Source organism: Humulus lupulus, chromosome 2 (assembly GCF_963169125.1).
Source record: "Humulus lupulus chromosome 2, drHumLupu1.1, whole genome shotgun sequence".
Lineage (NCBI taxonomy): Eukaryota > Viridiplantae > Streptophyta > Magnoliopsida > Rosales > Cannabaceae > Humulus > Humulus lupulus.
In genome coordinates this window covers 237414492-237431035 of record NC_084794.1, presented here as the reverse complement: position 1 = coordinate 237431035, position 16544 = coordinate 237414492, and positions in this window count along the sequence as shown.

Here is a 16544-nt window from a genome sequence, read left to right as displayed (position 1 = left end):
TAGAGTCAATAGTATAGTGAACAGTAGTAATAGCTCAAGTATTTGACTTTGTAATTTTCTTTATTTCTTTTATGATGCAACATAACTTGCATTTATTTTTGGCTTACTGTCCGTATGTTTACCTCTTTTGCAGAAATGGCTTCTGCAAATGTCTTCGATACTTATAGGAGGAAGAAGAAGTTCCCTTGGTCCGAAAGAAGAAATTGACCAGGAAACATGACGGGGAGCCCAGTCAGATGCCTTCGGCTAAGAGGAACCGAGCCACGGATCCTTCGACAGATGGGCCCTCTGGTCAAACATCTGTCCAGCCTCCTGTTCCTCACGAGTAGGAAATTTCGCCTCCACCTGCTCATGCTGCCACGACTCCTTCACCTCCGGCCCCTACTGAACAGACTCAACAAGTTGAGGGTGTTCCCCCCTAGGGCTAAACTATCGGGTCGCGCCCTAAGGTCGGCCAAGGATTTCCTTGCTCACATTCTTAAGCATGACTGCTGCAAAGAGGCCATGGCTAAAGTAGAAACAATGGGGGTCGACTAGATCCTTAATAGAGCCCTCAATGAAGTGGCCAGTGTAAGTAATCTTCCTTCTCTTTTGTGCTCATGGTCATGATTTTCCTTTTTGAAGTCAGTCTAACTCTTATTCTTTGATTGCAGGCAATGCTAACCATGATGGTTGCTCGTGCTTGCATGGGTGTAAGCGTCGAGCAGTCCCATGCTAGGGAGTCAAAGCTAATGGAGGAGCTTCGAGCCGCAGAGGCAAGGCACGCGGGAGAGATGGAGGTGGTGACCCAGCAGAAGGATTCTTTGGCTGCGGATCTGGTGGAGAAACATGCCTCTTTGGAAAGTGCTAGAAAACAGAGAGAGGAATACCAGGAGGCCACCCGAATCCACTGGCGCGAAGTCAAAAGGCTCCAGGAGGAAAATCTTGCGAAGGACAGGAGCATTGCCAGCCTCAAGAGCCAAGTGGAGCAACTGAAGCTCACGAACACCAAGGACTTGGAAAGGTACAAGAATGCGACACTTCGATGTTTCTATGACTTCTGGAAGCATAATAAAAGTGCCAATTTCAGCTACCTTCTAGAGGATGCCAGGAAAGCTGAGTTGGTTCGCTGTGCTGCTCGACTGGCTGTCGAAGAAAGGGCCAGAGTTCCTGCCTCCCCCGAGATTTCGCTGGCCATGGGGATGGATGGAGGGGAAGCTGCAGAAGACGCAGTTAACCAAGATGCTCTCGCTGCTCCTTATCTTGTTTTTTACTTGTTTTATTTTCTTTTCCTTACATGACCCACAGGTCATGATGTTAAGACAATATTTATTTTCTTATTGCTGCATGGGCAACTTTTCCTTTTAACTTAACATTTACATTCGAGCAGTACTGCTCACGGTGTAAAAGGATTCCTTTGATATTATAATATTTTTGCTTTATTATAACATCTGTTCGCATGAACGAACTTAGCATAGTGCTTTGGCTTGATTTAACAAAATATAAAATTTGAAAAATACTCTAAGTATCGTAGCATGCTTTCACTTATTTTGCTTGTGTGTTTACATACCTCTTGGCATGCTTTACTTTCTATGTACTTTATATGCCCCCCAAGTCATCGAGGAGCTTTAGGTCCTTGGTCACTTGCCTTGGCCACAACCTGTACGAACATTACTACTCGATATAAAATGTAAAACTTATAATACAGTAAAACAACACACGCAATGAACAAATACTTGTAAAAAATTACAAAGTTTGGCAAGAATGACTGGCTGCGCACAGTCCCTTATTATTCTCGTATTTAAATGGACTAAACATGTCTTTACGAGTGATCTTTGAAAGATCTTACACTTATAAACGATTAGCCATATAACATGACTAACCCTTTTTCAAAACTTGTAAAAAGTAAAAATTAATACAAGCCAATCCTTTAAGAAGGGCTGTTTACTGATAATACTTGCACAGGTGTTCTCCATTCCAATAACGCGGAACAAGATCTCCATTTAAGCGTGCAAGTTTGTAAGTGCCTGGATGAAGGACTTCTTCAATCTGGTAAGGTCGTTCCCAGTTTGGTCCAAGTACTCCAGCAACTTGGTCGCGCGTGTTTAAGAAAACTCTTCGAAGTACTAAGTCTCCGATGTTGAACTTTCTTTCTTTTACTTTGGAATTAAAATATCGAGCGAATTTTTGCTGGTACGCAGCTACTCGGAGTTGGGATTTTTCTCGTTTCTCCTCAATCAGGTCTAGGTACTCCATCAACAGTTGGCTATTTTGGTCTTGGTCGTATGTGATTCTGCGACGCGAGGGCGGATCTAACTTGATAGGCAAAATAGCTTCATACCCATATGCTAAGGAAAATGGGGTATGACCTGTTGCTGTTCGGTGAGAAGTTCTGTATGACCAGAGGACTTCAGGCAGCTGCTCTGGCCATGCTCCTTTAGCTTCCTCGAGCCTTTTCTTCAGGGTATCTTTCAATGTCTTCTTTACTGCTTCGACTTGCCCATTTGCTTGGGGATGAGCAACTAAAGAAAAGCTCCTGATGACGCCATGTCTTTCGCAGAAGTCTGTGAACACGTCACTATCAAACTGGGTGCCATTGTCCGAAACAATCTTTCTTGGAAATCCATATCGACAAACAATGTTTTTGATGACAAAATCAAGTACTTTCTTTGCCGTTATGGTTGCGAGTGGCTCAGCCTCGACCCATTTGGTGAAGTAGTCGACAGCCACCACTGCGTATTTCACCCCACCTTTTCTTGTCGGCAAGGACCATATTAAATCTATACCCCAAACTGCGAAGGGCCATGGACTTTGCATTTGCTTTAACTCATTAAGAGCTGCCTGTGGGATCTTGAAAAACCTGTGACACTTATCACATTTTCGTACAAACTCCATCGAGTCTTCGTTCATTGTCGGCCAAAATTAACCCTGCCTTAGAATCTTCTTTGATAAGCTCTGCCCCCCAGCGTGGTCTCCACAGAAGCCTTCATGTACTTCCTTCATGAACTCTTTAGCCTTTTCTGGTGTAACACACGTGAGCAGTGGCATTGAGTATCCTCTTCGGTATAGAATACCATCGACCAGGATATACCTAGTAGCCTGTCTTTGAAGGGTCCTGAAGTGTCAGCATCTTTTGCACTCGCGAGTTTGGCTAAGGCATCTGCGTTTGAATTCTGATCTCGAGGTATTTGATGGAGGGTATATTTTTCAAATTGTGCCAATAGATCTTTTGTTTTTTTTCAGATAAGCCACCATTTTTAGGCCTCGTGCTTGGTACTCCCCTAAGACCTGATTCACTACCAGTTGTGAATCACTGTAGATATCCAACACTTTTATCTTCATGTCTTTGGCTAACCTTAACCTAGAGAGTAGGGCTTCATACTCAACTTCGTTGTTCGAAGCAGTGAAATCAAACCTAATTGCGCAGTGAAATCGATGCCCTTCTGGCGTTATCAATATTACTCCTGATCCCACGTGAGATTCGTTGGATGATCCATCTGTGAATAGTTTCCACGAAATAGCTTCAACTTGAGGCTCAGGCGCACTAGACTTTTCACCCTGATCGCTGTCTGGGAGTTCAGTGAATTCGACAATGAAATCAGCCAAGACTTGTCCTTTTATTGCTGCTTGCGGTGAGTATGTTATATCGAACTGCCCGAGTTCGACTGCCCATTTCAACAAACGACCAGCAGCCTCTGGCTTTTGTAAAACTTGTCGAAGGGGCTGGTCAGTCAAGACTGTGATTGGATCGGCTTGGAAGTAAGGACGTAACTTCCTTGAGACCAAAATTAGGCAATAGGCTAATCTTTCAATGGGAGGATATATCAATTCGACGCATTGTAGCATTCCCTGGCTTCCCTCTGGTTTCCCAACACACATCCTATCCCCGCATCTATTGGGAATTTCATGGCCAGGTGCTATATAGAGGTTATGGCCTGAAGGTCGACCAATATTGGCCTTCCAATTACTACATTGTAGGCCGAAGGACAATCAACTACTATAAAAGTAGTGAGTAGTGTTCTGGTGGCGGGCATAGTTCATGCTGTTACTGGAAGCCTGATTGACCCTATTGGAGCGAGTCCCTCACCGGAGAAACCATAAATTGTTTGGTTGCAGGGCTCCAAGTCCTTGACGGACAACTTCATCCGTTCCAGCGAAGATTTATACAGGATGTTAACTGAACTTCCTGCATCGACCAATACTCTTTTCACCATCATGTTGACAATTTGAACATCCACGACCAGCGGATCGGAATGTGGGAACCGGACATGCTGGGCATCATTATCAGAGAAAGTTATTGCATCGTCCTCTGTTCGAGCCTTCTTTGATGCCCGATCCTCCACAGTCGTCATCTCGATGTCCTGGTCGTGACGTAGGGTCCGAGTGTATCGTTCCCTTGCCTTTCCACTGTTTTTTGCAAGGTGCAGGCCTCCGCAGATGGTGAGTAAGGTACCAGCCACGGGATCAGGCTGTAAAGGTGGAGAGCGTTGGCGTGTAGGCGCCTGCTCGTTGCCACCTGGAGCCTCTCGTTGGGAAGCTCCCGCAACCTGTACGTATCTCCTCAAGTGTCCTTGTCTAATAAGGGACTCGATTTCATCCTTCATCTGGTTACACTCGTTCGTATCATGTCCGTAATTGTTGTGAAAATGACAGAACTTGGTTGTATCCCTTTTTGAAATATCCTTTCGAATGGGAGCGGGTCTCTTTTGTAAGATGCACTAGAACTTGTGGCCTGATACACCTCTGCTCGAGACTCGACAAGGGCGATGTAGTTGGTGAACCTTGGCTCATAACGATTACCCTTAGAGCGCTTACTGTCGGAGGTAGAGGGTTCATTATGGGGCCTCTTCCCCCCACTCTTGCCGATGCCATTCCCATTGCCTTTGCCGTTGCCATTGGGCTTTGACCCATTGGCGGCTTTGGCGGGGTCTTCAGTCCCCTTATCTTTATTTGGGGTCTTTCCCTAGCTGGCAATTGCATCCTCGAGCTTGATGTATCGATCAGCTTGATCCAAAAATTCCTAGGTAGTTTTAACCCCATACTTCCTGAGGCTACTCCAAAGAGGCGTACAACGCCTAACTCCTGCAGTTAGGGCCATCATTTTGCCTTTGTCTCCCACTGTTTTGGCCCCAGCTGCTGCTCGCATGAAACACTGGACATAATATTTCAGTGGTTCTCCTTCTTGCTGGTGTATCTCGACCAGCTGGTTTGCCTCAGTTGGGTGCACACGACCCGCGTAGAATTGTCCGTAAAACTCCTTTACGAACATCTCCCAAGATACAATACTTGCAGGAGGGAGCTTAAAGAACCACTCCTGTGCCGCATCAGAAAGTGTTGTAGGGAAGATCCTACATCGAGCGTCTTCGGACACCTTCTGAATGTCCATTTGTATCTCAAATTTGTTGACATGAGATACTAGGTCACCATACCCATCAAAGTTCAGAAGTGTGGGCATTTTAAACATACTAGCATTTCAACCATTGCGATCCTTTGTATGAAAGGAGTGCCCCTTCTCCTGTCATACTCGATATGAGACGTTCTTCCCCCGACCAGTTGTTGCACTGCTTGGTTCAGGGCATCTATTTGGGCCTGAACGGCCTCAGGAATTGCCGGGGCTTCTGGTGCCGGGGGAATGTACTCGTCGTGCCATTCTTGGAGGTCGTTGAGTACATCCCTTAGATCATCATCTCTTCGCCGCTGCTCGCTGGCTCCGAGCTGGCTAAAGACATTGTTTTGTCTGGGTTGCCCCCCAGAATTATGTCCTGCATGTTGATTTTCTCTAGGTGGGGGGCTTCTGCCTCCACCTCTCTCCTCGTTCCTTTGACCAGCGTTCCCCTTGCCTGAGTCGGCCTCATTGTAGCCATGGCCATCTTTGAACCTCAATTGGCTATGGTGGGACCGACTGTTTCCTCGATTGCCCCCTTGGACTGGAACTTCCCGAGCGTTAGGGGGAGGCCTGCGCTGGTCGGTAGGTCCCCGTGCATTATCATGACGAGGGGGGCCCCTGACCATAGAGCCTGTCTCTGAGTTCCTTATGTTGCCAGAAGGACGCTGTTCCCTGCTCGGTGGGTGCAGCTCTTCACCCCTCGGGAGTCTAGTGCTGCAGGGCTGCTGCCCAGCCCTATTCTGCCTTGGATGTGGGGGATTGCCTCAACCAGCCTGGGATGGAGGCTGCGTCTCAGGGTCCCTAGGTGGGACATCATCCTGAGGCATTGGTGGCTGCTCCGACCTTTGAGGGCTTGTTGGCTGGAGCGGAGGGCTAGGATTGGGACCTCTTTGAGGTGGCCTATTTGGGGGTTGGCTAGGCTGCGAGGCAAGCACAGCCTGATTCCTAGCCAATTGGAGGGTTGCTTCAAGGGCTGCCATGGCATCTCTCTGACGACGGTCCATCTCTGTCTGTCTTTCACTCAGCTCTTGGCACTGGCGCTCTATTTTTTGCTGCTGTCGCGCCATGCTCTCCGCAGCACTTTCTTGACTGGCCCTCAGATTGGCCAATTCCTCTTGCAATACTCCCATAATAGTTCTTAGCATTCCGGAGTCCAGTTCCTCCTCATCAAACTCGAAGTGTGGCTCATTCTCAGCCATGTTCGGAGGAGGAGGTTGAGATGGTGCAGCGCAGCAGCCTGCCCAGTCTTCCTGGATGTCTTTGCCATTAGTACTTCAACCACTTCGTCTCAAGCTCTCAATGAAAGCACCAGAATGTTGACCCTCGTTTTGGTCAACTGACACGGAGTCAAATGCTTGATGTGATAGAAAGTATTGAAATAAATCTAATGGAAAGAAAAATAAACGACACAACAAATTATCGTGGTTCGACCCCACGAATTGGTAATGACCTACGTCCACTTAAGCTATTATTGATCTTGATTCTCAAAGGAGTGATCAAAGAACTAGGGTTCTTCAAGTTTCACAAGCCTTAGAGGGATGAGTAATACAACTAAAAGATAATAGCCAAAATTCTCTTCTAGAGCATAAACGCAAAATCAGCCAAAAGTCCCTCCCTTAAGCTATTTCTCTCTATTTATAGGCTCAAGGAGGGTTACATGAATTAGTTACAGATATTTTTTCCTAACTAATCAGATAATCAGGTATCATGGGAGATAATCTCGGATATGATTATAATTGTACAAGATTATCTCAAAATATACGGAGTACACGACCAAGCTGGTCATATATAAAACCCAAATGTTGTGTCAGGGGAATCTCCCTGGTTGATGGTCGAATAGAATCTCTGCCAGGTGTTAGCCACATGTTAAAAATGTTTGCCACGTCATCCACACCTGATTTTTGGATAACACTTCCCATAAAAATGCTTTCAATACCCGTGAGGAATTTGGAGTTGGGACCTTTATACTTTTGAGATTTTTCGATACTATTTATGTTTATGACTTGCGATAAAAATGAATATTGTTGGTGCACACACAGACAACTCTGGAATTGCAACTGAAGTAGCTTCGATAGTAATATCTGACTTCTTGCTGATACTTTGAAAATGTTTGGATGATTTTTCTTGATTTGACTTGATTATTCAACTTGATAATTTTCTTTTTCGCTTGAATTGCTAGGGAATAGCAATAAGCTAGTTGGAAGTTGTGATTAGTGCCCAAAAATACACATTTATTGATTTTAATAGTAAAAAAAAATTAAGTTTTAATTAATAGTTTCATGGAATTAATATGATTTAATTTATAAATGAAAATGTTTAATCTTAATTTAATTTGTTTTATTTTGTAGGATTTAATTGGTGTATTTGGCACTTGAAAACAAAGAAAAAAAAGAAAGAAGAAAGAAAGAAAAGGGTGGCATTTTTAAAAGAAGAAGCCCAATCCAAAGGCCCAGGCCCAGGTCCATGCCATCCTCCTCCTCCTCCCTCTTTCCCCAGCACCAAGTGGCACGCCTGGAGCCCCAGCGACCCGCGTGATCCAACCCGCGACCTGCCTGCTGCCTTGCATCCTCCTTCAGCCAGCCTTGACACTTGGCCTCCTGTGATTGGCTGCGAATGGTCAACACCACCAGCTGCCACCAGCCCATTTTCTTATGCATTTTGGGCCTTGAACATTCCATTTTGAGCTTTAAAGCTCACATTTTGTATTAATTTAGAAAAATGTGTATGATGACCATTCACTAAAATAGCTTGGTTAATATTAATAATAAAATTTGGTTTTTCAAAATCATATTTTATTATTAATATTTCAGATTTATTTTTTAAACACCATTTGTAGTTTAATTTCTTTTTAGTCATTTTCTTCTTCTATAAATATGGACTCTTCTTTCATATTTGGTAGCTAATTTTTAGAGAAAATAAACTATAGCAAAATTTCTACTCACTTTGTTCTTAGAATCTTGTGAGAATGATGAGCGTAATGGTCTAATATTCCTAGGAAGGTTAGAGAGGATTCCATATGCTAGTGAAGTTATTCTGCTACTTTGATTTACTATGTCTTAATATAATGCATTTGAGTTGTTTATGTTCTTTCAACCTCATCTTTATTTTGTTATCTTTATTTACTTGTGTTAAAAATATATAGGATTAGTCATGCTCTTTCTATGTGTTTCTAATTAGTAAAAGTAATATTGATACATAATTTTATGTCTAATCTTCTATTGCATTATTGCCCTAGGGTATTTTGTCATTTTTAGATTTTTCATAAGATTAACTTTGTGCTCCTAAAATAAAGAACTTTATAACTCAAACGGACTTTTGTTAGAAAAGAATATGGACTTTAATATTAGATTTTCCATGTAAATGTTGGGATGTGAACTATTTACTTGTGTAGTTTTGTAAATCAAGTAACTAAGTAACCAAACAATCATATGGATGATTCTTGAAACCTTTCTACTTCTCAACTCTTGATTACGTCTTATTTTTATTTCACTTGTCTCATTTTATCCATTCATCAAAAAGACAAAAATAAAATCTCAAATCTATTTTCATTTCCTTATCTATTGATTTCATGATACTAACCTTTTGTGTTATTTTCCTACTAATCTTTTGGTTTTAGGTTACCTCTTTATAGATCGACCACCCGAATTTACTATAACTACCGCTTAGTGGTTGTCACAATTTGGGCGTTAAAGACCTTGCTCGAGGGGAGGCATCCCAACGTTGGAGCTCCCCGGGCCAGCATCTCGGGGCAAGGTAAAACGCCTCCATTTTTTTTACTTATGCCCCTCATACTGAGGGCTTTGTTAGGAATAGGCAACAGGATCAGGATTATTTGACCGAGACTATTAGCAATGTGGGGCTTCCTTGCCCCATTGTCGTGGACATGGTGTCCCTCATGCATTCGTCCTGATTCCTTCTATATGGTAGCTTTTTGGACCTAGATGACATGGGAGATCAAATTCATGTTTTTGCCCTAGGAGAACTATGTCAGGCCCATTCCATAGATAAGGGTCCGTCTTTGAAGGCTTAGACTTGCATGCTTCTTTTGTCTGTTCTTCCTATTTTGTTACTAATCCGTATTTTATTCCTATTTCAGGTGAATCGGACATGTCTGATGCAGTGGCCAAAATGAAGGAACATATTGAAGTCAGGGCTACTGCGACCAAGACATCAATGAAGAAGGCTGCCAAGGGCCCGACCAAGAAGAAGATCTTTGATTTGATACTCAGGGACTCAAAACCAGCCACGGGAGCTTCAGAGGGAGTTCAAGCTACCGCCTCAACCCTTATGGTGCCTGTTGAGCAACACCCATCCCATCTTTCTCCTCTCCAAATCATAAACTTGGAGTAGGAGCCTTCGGTAGGAGGTGGGACAAATAAAAGGAAGACAGGCTCTATTGCCACGACGTCCGTAGAGCAGGCGAAGAAGGCCAAGACAAAGGACTTCACTGTGATCAAGGAGCATTCCTTTGGTGAAAGTCTCACTATTACGTTAGAGCTCCCGAGCTTCCCATCAACCAAGCCCTTCCCGGGGATGGGGAGTCAATCGTCCTAGAGAAGAGGATGAATATGGTATCCCGGGCCTGAGAACAGGGGCTCGACAAATGGGATGAGGCAGCCCGGGCCCTAATCATTCGTCGAAAAATGGAGTTCTCTAGACGTCCGGAGGACTTTAATGCTCCCCGACAGATCATGGATCGGTTGGGCACGGAGATTGGATTTCGGCCTAGGTTGGGGTAGGACGTGGCCCCGTTCACTGTGGACTTATTGGCCCAAGTGGGGACATCCATGTCCACCCTTCAGCTCAAACGCTACGCCACACTGGCCAGTAATGATGCCCTCTTCATTTTACATGCCATTCGTCACCAGGCCACGATGGTAAACCACTTGTTCATATTGTTTCTTTGTTACTGTTATCTTTTTGAATTGTTTCTATCTTTGATTTGTTTCAGGATGCCTTGCTGGCTCATAGAAACACAGACCTGGTGGCCGAGATGGCCATGATGCTGGAGATGGCTTAGATGGAGCTGGAGGGGGTCGTCAACCAATGAGAAGCTGCCAAGGAGGCCCTCACCAAGGAGATTGCCCAGGTTCAAGCTTAGCGTGAGGAAGATTTGTCCAGGAAGGATGGTGCCCACAAGAAGTTGGTGGATAACCTGGAGGCAGAACTGTCCCATGCCCATGACTCGGAGGCTTCGACCAAGGCACTCTTGGAGGCAGCTAAGGCCCAATATTGTCAAGAGTGGGAGAAGGTGGAATCTATCGAGGCCCCAATCCAGGCCTTGGAGGTCTAGGCCCAACTAGAGTTGAAACAGAGCGAGGAAGCTCGAAAGGAGAAGGAGCAGGCTGACAAGTTGTTGGCGGCTACTTTTGACGTAGCAATTTACATGGCCTGGCTCCAGGATAAGAATATGAACCTCCTGTTGGGAATTTTTCCCTGAAAGCATATGTAGTAGACATTGTTTTAAGAAATAAATAAATAAATTGAATTTTTTATGCATATATTTTATAGACTATATTATTTTGTGATAATATTATGTAAATATCATAAAAATTCCTAAGTTCATATATGTGATCTTAAACACGTATTGGTATGGGAGGATTGTGTTTGAGATAAATGAACTTGAATAGTTCGCAGTAAAATAAAGTTATGGAATCTTTAGATTAATTACTGCAAGTACGGTCCACTAGTATTATGAATACATGTGATCTAGATCCGGATCACGAGTATAGTAGGACACTTTAGTGTAGGTACTTTATATATTAGAGAATATATAGAACTGGACCAGATATGTTTATTAATACTTAGTTAAATACTATTTCGAAGTATTAATTAAATATATCAATTGATGATCATATACAAATAGATCTTAATCCTGAAGTTACTATGAACTCTTGTTTATGTTATATGAGTTGTTTGATTCACTCGTTAGGGTCTGTCAGAATGATCAGGCTAGAAACTTTTGTTTTGGGAACTCATTAATGTAAATGGCTGGGGACATAGTATACAGATATGAAATCTATACATTCTCGCAAGAGATTGAATAATGATTCTCTCAAGGGTTGACTTTTGAGACTGAAAGGTTATTGAGCTCAAATTCATAATTTAGTTATGAATTAACCTTCACTAGTAAAGTCAATGGTACTTAAGGAAAAAAGAGATAACTAAAAGGGTAAAACGATAATTTTATTCCCGATTAATTATGAACCAGTATTAGAGGGTTAATTTGTATGCAATGATTATATCAATGGACGCTTTATTATTATAAAGTACTCTGTAAATGAAATGTCTATAATTACAAGAGTGCAGTCTCATATTTATAGTGGAGTAATCATGAGATTAATGAATTAAGATTATTTAATTAAAGAGTTTAATTAATAATCTAAAATTTATTGGAGCTTGGAATTATAGGTCCATAGGTCCCCACATCGACTCTATCAACACTATTCAATGCAAGAGTTGATATGAATAGAAAAATAGTTGAAAGACATATTTAAGAAGAAATTTGTCCTTTGGGCCAAATATGCAATTATATGATAATAGTTATTAATTAATTAATTAAAAATTAGTTGTAATTAACAAAATTAATTAATATTTAATTATAATGTAATTTTTGAAATTATATTAAATAATTAAATTAATTTCGAAATTGTATTAAAAAATTAAATAATCATAATTTTCGAAATTATAATAAATTAAATATTTATTTTCAAAATGATTGGTTTTAATTAATTGGTAGAATTAATTAAATATCTTTATTTTGAGTGGGAGATAATAATCTGATAAGTTCAAATAGGATTTGAATTTAAAAGATTGATATTTATTCAAATAATTAATTATATTTGATAATTAGTTAAAAAGATATTTAATTTGAATTTGAATTAATTATCAGGTTGTTAGATTTTTATCTGACAAAGTAGTTTGAATAAATAATTAAATATAAATAGAAAAATCAAATATCCCTAAAAATTAGGGTGGTACACGACCACACACAGTCCAGGCGTGTACTGCATATTTTCAGAGACAGATTTTTCAATTTTATTTAATTAATTAATTAATTAATGGATAATTCAAAAATTAGTTTTTGGATATTTTCATTAATAAGATAATTAATTAATTAAAAGATAAAGTGTAAGTTGGTTACAGATTTATTTTTTAAATTTGAAAATTTTCTTTTTAAGTAAGAATTATAAGAAAATATATAGATAATTAGAGGACAGTCATTCGCTCTGTGAAATAGAACGATACTTTTCAACCTCTCCCTGAAAAGATACAGAACCAATTTCAGGCCTTATTCTCTTGATCTCATGTGTTGAGTACATCAAGTAGAATCACAAATTAACTATCCTTTATTCTCTAAGTGCCCACCCACTTCTTGAGGTGTAGAGAACATTGTGGAAGATCTTGGTGTGAGTACCTGGGAGCAGCTTGGATAGGAAGATCGTTCTTATTATAAAAAGATAGCAAGGACCCTTGATAGGCTTCAAGAGGTATGATTTCTATCCTTATCTTGCTTATGATTAATGTACATATATTAATGGATCTATATATTTAAAGGTAGTTTAAATATGTTACAAAAATTTTGTTGTACACTGGGCCAACCCATCACCATTTCGCTACGTATTAGGAAACTCATTCCTAACACCTCCTCCTTTATCCTGATGCAAAAAGGGCTGAGTTTGAGGGGAAGGAGAAAGAAGACACATAGCTCCTTGTTGAGGATCAACACGATGAAAACGCTCCAGACGTCCTGGATCAGAACGAAGCCTAGGTCTGAGCCTTTGTAATTTTATTTGGGGCTTCCTTTCTCCCTTTTTTTTTTTTGTGAACATATTTTTATGGGTGCAGATGCGCTTAAGACAATTGTTTATGTTACTATCTCCTTATTATATTTTTTTTATCCTTGCATAATGATTTCCTGCTTTATATTCATTTACTTTTTCTTAAAAATTCACTAAGTGTTTTACCACTATGCATGATTTTTTTTTAAAATGTGGAATCTCGGTTCCAATGGCCAGGACAATTAGGGGAAAAATTGTAGAAGGTAATTAATTTATCCTGAAACCAAGATTTAGGTTTCAACGGCCTGAATCGTTTTGGACTTGCCAAATATAACTTAACTGATTTATCCTAAATCTACAATTCAGGTTCCAATGGCCTGGACCGTTATGGACTTCTTAGATATGGCTGTCTTAACAGCCTGGACCATTAAAGATATGACTTACTTTTAATGGCCTGGACCATTAAAGGTATGAATTAGGTAGAAATTAGTTAATTAACTTATTCCATACCTGAAGTTCAAGTTCCAATGCCCAGGACCATTTATAAGACTAAATTTAATCAATTTAAACCTAAGATTCAAGTTCCAATGGTCCTGGGCCATTATGGGGGAAACAATAAATATGGATTAGACTATCTTGGACCATGTTAGGTCTTGACAAGTTTTTTGAGATTTGGGTTTGAACTCCTTAGACCATACCAATCTGGATTAGGACTGGGCTTTGAGCCTTGCATCCTATTTTAGGAGTTGGGTTTTGGACCCCTAGTTTATATGAATCTGGAATAGGACTAAGCTCTGAGCTTTGCATCCCCTTTTGTTTTTAATCCGAGAATGTATAGATGTACCTACCCCCCAAGTGACCAAAGAGTGTAGTCTTAGGTCACTTGTTCGTGTAAAATTAAAGATGGACATGAACTTTCTCTTTTCTTAAAACATTCCCTACGGTGTTTTGTTCACACCATTTTCATTAAATAAGAAATGGCCCTGAGGCATACATTACTTGAAAACAAAAATGTTAAAAAGAGCAGGGCTAAATCTTCCCGACTACTGATAGTACCGACAGAGGTGTTCAGTGTTCCAAACCCTTGGGACCTCTTTTTTCGTCTAGCCGCTTTAGGCGATACATTTTTGGACATACCTAATTTTGGATCTCGTATGGTCCTAGAACCCCCCACTCTCAGATCTTGAGATGCAGGGAACACTCTTCTCAGGACTAGATCGCCGATTATGAACCTTCTACTCTTAACTTTCGAGTTAAAATGTCTCGCAACTTTCCCTGTTACATCTTAACCTGAACTTGCAATTCTTCCCAGATCTCTTCAATGAGATCCAGGGATTCTTGGAGCAAGGTGTGATTCTAGATGAGATCGTATGTATCTCGTTTGTAGGACAGGACCGCAGTATCTACTGGGATGATTGCTTTGCATCCATAAACCATTGAGTAGGGAGTATGTCCGGTCGAAGTTCTTTTTGCGGTCTAGTATGCCCATAAGAAGCGGGGCAACTCTTCCAGTCTCTTGCTCTTGCAACCTTGTAACTTTTTCTTTAGTGTCCCCTTAAAAATCTTGTTCACGACCTCTGTTTGCCCATTTACTTTAGGCCTTGTGACTACGGAGAAGCTTTTGATTATTCCATATCTTTCACAGAAGTCCGAGAAGTGGATGCTATCAAATTGCTTCCCGTTGTCAGACACGATTTTATGAGGGAGGCCGTATCGACACACAATGTTGTTGATGACAAAGTCCAGAGGCTTTTTGGAGGTAATGGTGTTCATTGGTTCTGCCTCCACCCACTTGGTGTAATAGTCAACGGCTACAATGGCATATTTTAATCCGCCCTTCCCAGTTGGGAGGGATCCTACCAAATCAATTCCCAAAAATGCAAAAGGCCATGGACTGGTCATCAAGGTTATCTTCGTGGGAGGAGCTCGCAGGATCTTCCCATACCTTTGGCATTACTTGCACTTGCGGATGTAATCTACACAGTCCTTCTTCATTGTTGGCCAGAAATATCCTTGCCTTAGGATTCTCTTGGACAGGCTGAGTCTAGCTGAGTGTTCTCCGCAAAAGCCTTCGTGCATGATTATGCTCATTTCGGCCTTGGATACGCATCGAAGATACGGCATGGGTAACCTCGTGCGATAGAGCTTGCCATCCATCATGATGTATCTGGGGGCCTGGTACTGAAGCTTCCTGGCGTTGGCCTTATCTGTGGGCAATTCTCTAGTGGTTAGATATTGGATGAGAGGCCCCATCTAGGACATTGTGTAATTGATGACATTTACAATTTCGGGGGCTTGAATGCTGGGTTCAGGCAAATGGTTGATTGGGACTACCCCAAAGAGTTCTGCTTCAACATTCGTGGCAAACTTTGCCAATGTGTCCGAAAACACATTCTATTCCCTGGGGATCTGGCAGATGGCGTATCTCTTGAAAGATTGGAGTAACTCCCAGATTTGTGCCACATAGGCAGTCATCTTCTCCCCCTTCGTTTGGTATTCTCCTGAAATTTTCCTTACCATCAACTAGGAATCGCTATGGACTTCAACGTTTTTTGCTCCCACTTCCTAAGCTAAGCGTAATCCGGCCAGCATGGCCTCGTGCTCAACCTCATTGTTTGACGCTTCAAACTAGAAGCGTAGGGCGCTTTGCAATTGGTGAACTTGGGGGGACAATAGGATAATATCGACCCCAACCCCGTTCTCATTGGAGGCTTCTTCAATAAAGACTTTCCAAAAGGGCATTATAGGATTAATTGGCTCCTCGTCCTCAGTGATCTTGGTACACTCTACAATGAAACTGGCTAAGGCTTGTTCCTTGATGGAGTTTCTGGGAACGTAGGCGATATCGAACTGGCTCAATTCCATGGCCCACTTCAAAATTCTTCCTGACAACTCTAGTTTTTGTAATACTTGTCATAGGGGATGGTTTTATAGTACCTTGATGGCATGAGCCTAAAATTAAGGTCTTAACTTCCTAGAGGTGGTCAGTAAGAAAAATGTCAGCTTCTCGATCAAAGGGTATGTGGACTCCACGCTCAGCAATATTTTGCTTACGTAATAGACCAGGAGTTGGACCTTTCCTTCCTCTCGCACTAAGGCGAAGCTTATGGCATGTTCTGACATGGCCAAATACTGGCACAATAGTTCCCCATCCACCGACTTTGACAAGATTGGTGCTTGGGCCAAATGCTCCTTCAATTTTTTGAAAGCCTCTGCACACTCGGCTGTCCATTCGAACCTCTGGTTTTTGCAAAGTATGTTGAAAAATGGGATGCACTTGTTTGTGGACTTTAACACAAAGAGGCTCAAAGCCGCTATTCTTTTTGTCAGGCTATGAACGTCTTTGTGTTTCTTCAATGATGGCATGTCGATCAAAGCTCTGATCTTATCCGGGTTGG